The following is a 6000-nucleotide window of genomic DNA, read 5'->3' on the forward strand; positions in this document are numbered from 1 at the left end:
CAAATCTATTCCACTGCTTGCCTGCCTCCACTGCTCAATACTTACTCAAGAATTGATGAGAATGGCTTACCAAACTCGTATTTGACCTCCAAAGAATCACTCACAATGTGTAAGACGTGAGCAGAAGCTACAAACTAGGCAAATACATGAGCAAACTCATTGGCATACTCAATCCCTTGATTGTGCAAGATCTGATGCACAACTATAGTCACAACTGATAGCAATCTGATTCTCTAACACTTGTCCCTGCTGAACTGAACATGCACTGACATGCAACTGAGTTAACTGATGTATTCTATAGTTGTATTATGAGTTAATAATTAGTTTAACAACTCATCATTAGTCTATCTGCAGTTAGACTAACTACAACTAGTTTAACCAAGTCAAACTGAACACAACTCCATCAACTCCACAATCAACTCCACCAAACTCAACTGATTGAGTTCTAACTGAAGTCATGCATGCAACAACTCAACTGACTCATAAGAAAAGCGTACTTCCTTCTGACAGCTGCATGGGCCACATCTGTAGCTCAAACTGAGGTGCTCCAAGAGAATAAGATCAAGTTTATAGTCCAAATATTATTATGAGACAATAATATTTGACTTTTCTATTTTTGACAGCCAGTCTAAAAATAGACTTTGATCACCCACATTGTGGTCACCCACACTTTTGTCACCCACATTGTGATCACCCACACTGTGATCACCCACATTGTGATCATCCACACTGTGATCATCCACACTGTGATAAAAAATAGAACTTGCGCCATAATTTGCCTGCGGGCCCACTTAGTGAAGGCGACTCTTTTCACTAAGCTCCATCATCTTGTTGCAATCTCAACACTCCCTCTCGACAAGATATGGATTATCAGCAACCCCTATCCTGCCTCGGTGGTACTCGAATTTGCTCCTGGTGAGAGCCTTCGTCAGAATATCAGCATCCTGATCCTCCGTTGGAATGTATGAAAGCAACATGATCCTCCGCTGCACACAATCTCTGATATGATGGTACCTGATGTCAATATGCTTAGATCTATCATGAAATACAGGATTAGCCGAGAGTTTAATGCAACTCTGGTTATCACAGTAAATCACAGTAGGATCCAAATGAGAACCGAACAAACCAACCAGGATCTTCCTCATCCATATAGCCTCGCATGCAGCCAAACTTGCTGCCATATACTCAGCCTCCGCTGAACTGAGTGCCACGGATCTCTTCTTCTTGCTGTACCAAGAAACTGTTGTCGATCCAATACTAAAGACCCCTCCTGATGTGCTCTTTCTGTCCGTTGGGCTCCCTGCCCAATCTGCATCCGTGAAGCCACATAGCTTCACCTCATCCTCCTGTCTGTACCACAAACCATATCCCGATGTACCTCTCAAGTAGCGCAATACATGCTTTCCCGCCTTCCAGAAGAGCTTGGTAGGCTTAACCATAGCTTGTGAAAGCTGGTTAACTGCATAGCATATATTAGGTCGTGTATTGACCAAATACATCAGCGACCCCACCAACTGTCGATAAACAGTGGCATCCACTTCTTCTCCTGAAGTGGCATCCTCCTTCCTCCAACCTCCAGGAAGAGGAGTATCAATAGGCTTGCAGCCATGCATGTTGAACTTCTCCAGTATCTCCCGAGCATACTTTCCCTGAGAAACAAACAGTCCACCACTGCGCTGCCATATTTCCAATCCTAGGAAATAGTGAAGGAGGCCCAAGTCCTTCATCTCAAACTCTGTAGCAAGATCCTTCTTACATGACAGTATCAACAGCTCATCACCCGTTAGAATCAAATCATCAACATACAGTACAATGATAAGCAACTTACCCTCCACCACAATCTGGTATAGGTTAGGATCCGCCTCGCTCTTGGAGAATCCAAGTCCTGTGAAATAACTGTTTATCCGTGTGTACCAAGCACGTGGTGCTTGCTTCAACCCATACAACGCTCTCTTGAGCCTGCACACATGCGACTCGCTGCTGAAGACCTCAAAGCCTTCGGGCTGCTCAATGTACACCTCCTCCTCAATGACTCCATTGAGGAATGCAGTCTTCACATCCATCTGATGAATGTGCCATCCCATCTGCGCTGAGAGAGCAAGAATCGTCCGTATGGAAGAATACCTTGCGACAGGTGCAAAGGTCTCCTCATAATCGATCCCCTCTATCTGAGAAAAGCCTCGGGCAACAAATCTTGCCTTGTACTTCTCCACACTCCCGTCAGCTGCCTGCTTGACCTTGTAGATCCATCTCGAACCCACCACTGATTTCCCTTCCGGTTTAGGAACAATCTCCCATGCACTGTTTCTGACAATAGAATCATACTCTTCCACCATGGCGTCTACCCATGCGGGATCCTCCACAGCTTCCTCGAAAGAGGATGGCTCAGTCACAACACATTTGCTCATCAGAGCCATGTATCCAGTGTACCGATCAGGTGACTGTCTCTGCCTGCGTTGGGCTGTAGGTGGTCCTACAACTTTCTCTGCATCTTGAGCCAGTCGCTCAGCTTCTGTCAAGCGCTTTCGCCCTCTGATGGTTGGCGCTGCATGAGTGGTCTCTTCCACTCCATGAACCTCGTCCTGTGGCTCATCCTTAGGAACTAATAGCTCCTCATCTGCATGCAAGTGTAGCTCCTTCTCAAGCGAACACTTCATGGCTTTCTCCTCCTGAAATTTTATATCCCGTCGCACAACAGTTTTACCACTGTCTGGCAAATACACACGATAGTTGTGGGGCGTATCAGTGTACCCCACAAATATCCCAACCTCTGCGGTCGGCTCCAACTTCTTCTTGGCATCCTTCGTCACATGCATGTAAACGTTAGCACCAAAAATCCTCAAATGAGAAAGATCAGGCTTCTTACCAGAATAAGTCTCCTCAGGTGTACTCATGCCAAGTATCCTATGAGGACAATGGTTCTGCACATAAACTGCTATATTGCATGCTTCCGCCCACAAGTGAAGGGGTAGGCCCTGATCATGCAACATTGCCCGTGCAGCACCCACAATCGTTCTGTTCTTCCGCTCAGCTACCCCGTTCTGCTGTGGGTTATGGGGAGCTATGAGCTCTCTACGAATCCCTTCTGCCTTGCAGAAATCCTTGAACTCGTCCGAGATGTATTCACCACCATTATCGCTCCTAAGAGTCTTCACCTTCTTCCCCGACTCCTTCTCGACCAGTGCTTTGAATTCACAGAACTTTGAATATGTCTCGCTCTTCTTCTGCATGAAGAAGATCCAGCACTTACGAGAGAAATCATCAACAAAAATCACATAATACATGTGTTTTGTTGTCGAAGCAACTGAGAAAGGTCCACACACGTCTGTGTGAATTCTCTCAAGGATCGTCGTGGCGCGACTATCCTTCTCGTGAAAGGTGGCTTTCACAAACTTCCCCAAAGTACACCCCTTGCACTGATCTGACTACGCAAGTGTGCCTTTAGGAAGCCCTGTAGTGATCTGCTGCAGTATCTTCAAGGCTCCATGGTGAAGGTGACCCAATCTCCTGTGCCACAACTCGCCATCATCCCGGCTCACCAATCCTTCTGCCTTGCCCGCCATTGCTTCGCATCCATCTACATGCAACTGATAAAGGTTCCTCACTCGCACCCCTATCTTCCGGGTCTCACCAGTTGTCTTGCTGCGCAGGAAAGCCTTTCCCTCGCTGAAAACAACATCATACCCCTTGTTTTCTAACATCGCCACTGAGATGAGATTCTTCGTCAATCCTGGAACATGCATGACTTCCTTCAATACGAAGGGTTTACCAGACTCCCTCTCAAAGGAAATGGTACCGATACCGGTCGCACTGTATCTACCATCATCGCCCATCTCGATGTGCACTCCAAGATCTTTGTCCTCCAGATCAAAGAACAAATCTCTATCTCTCGTCATGTGAAAAGACGCACCACTGTCCAAGAACCACACTGATCCCATCACACTTGAAACCAAGCATGCGATCAATGAAAAATCAAGCTCAAACTATGAGGCTAGAGCCTCTCCTGCTGAAGATCCAACAGCCTGCTTGTTCTTCTTCTTCTGCAGACAATTAGTGGCATAGTGTCCGTGCTAGTGACAGTGAAAACACTTCACCTTGGACATATCCTGCTTCTTGCCTTTCGCACCAGACTGAGAAGCTTTCTTGCTCTTCCCCTTCTTTGCTTTGGCAGCCAAAGCGCAATTCTCTTGATCAGATACCTTTGATGAAGCTCCATTCTCACCTTTATTGTTTTTGAGTTTACCCTTGAGCGCCAGGTCGCTCTTGCTTTGGAATAACATTTGCAATCCGTTGAAAGACATTTCAACAACACTGCTGCAAATTCGAATTCCACCAGCAACCAACTCAACCGCTTCCGATCTAGAATTCGTGAGAACACAATATTTCTCGTACAGAGATTGACTGTATGGGCATTCACCGGATATCTCACCTTCTAAAAGAAGGATGAATCCAAAGGCTACCTGGCCCGATTACAGACTCTGCCTGAAGAAATAGAATGTAAACACTTCCTGAATAGTAGATCTGATGATCAACAGCTCTGATACCATGTAGAAATTTTGAATAATTTAACACATATTCAACAGAGATTATCCTGATCATGTACTATTGCGGAATACATACACAATACATAAGCTCCTCTACGTTGATCATCAATATAGCAGCATCAATAACAATAAAACATCAAGAGCATTCACACATTAACACAGTATGTAACCCGGGGAAAGCATCTCGCTAAAAACCCCACACTATCTGTATATTAATGATTGAGACCATGTAACATTACAAAGTACAATGCTTATCACAAGCAATCCAGTACCAGCTCCACCTGTTACACACAATACAGCTAAGATCTGATCTCCAAATCTATTCCACTGCTTGCCTACCTCCACTGCTCAATACCTGCTCAAGAATTGATGAGAATGGCTTACCAAACTCGTATTTGACCTCCAAAGAATCACTCACAATGTGTAAGACGTGAGCAGAAGCTACAAACTGGGCAAATACACGAGCAAACTCATTGGCATACTCAATCCCTTGATTGTGCAAGATCTGATGCACAACTATAGTCACAACTGATAGCAATCTGATTCTCTAACACTTGTCCCTGCTGAACTGAACATGCACTGACATGCAACTGAGTTAACTGATGTATTCTATAGTTGTATTATGAGTTAATAATTAGTTTAACAACTCATCATTAGTCTATCTGCAGTTAGACTAACTACAACTAGTTTAACCAAGTCAAACTGAACACAACTCCATCAACTCCACAATCAACTCCACCAAACTCAACTGATTGAGTTCTAACTGAAGTCATGCATGCAACAACTCAACTGATTCATAAGAAAAGCGTACTTCCTTCTGACAGCTGCATGGGCCACATCTGTAGCTCAAACTGAGGTGCTCCAAGAGAATAAGATCAAGTTTATAGTCCAAATTTATTATGAGACAATAATATTTGACTTTTCTATTTTTGACAGCCAGTCTAAAAATAGACTTTGATCACCCACATTGTGGTCACCCACACTTTGGTCACCCACATTGTGATCACTCACACTGTGATCACCCACACTGTGATCATCCACACTGTGATAAAAAATAGAACTTGCGCCATAATTTGCCTGCGGGCCCACTTAGTGAAGGCGACTCTTTTCACTAAGCTCCATCATCTTGTTGTAATCTCAACATAACTCATGCAAGCAACAAAACAATACATTTGATTACCCAAAGAACTAAAAATTTAACCAAAGTTCGTTTTCACTACTTAAACATGGAATAGACTTTTTGCAAACCACAAAGAATCTAACAAGAATAAGTCAAAATTCTATGCACACAGAGCAGGAGAAAAGCTTTAGAGATCAAGACATTCCAGATCTTCTGTCAAAAACCCTAAAAATCTCATTTTTGGACCAGTGCGACTATAATGGTCAAAATCCACGCTTACAGGGATTTTCAGCGCGACTATAATGGGCAAAATCCACGTTGCCAACGTTTTTGTTT

The sequence above is a fragment of the Pinus tabuliformis genome, chromosome 5_1 (genome assembly GCF_031772625.1).
Source record: "Pinus tabuliformis cultivar Carrire ecotype Pingquan chromosome 5_1, CPIR1, whole genome shotgun sequence".
NCBI lineage: Eukaryota > Viridiplantae > Streptophyta > Pinopsida > Pinales > Pinaceae > Pinus > Pinus tabuliformis.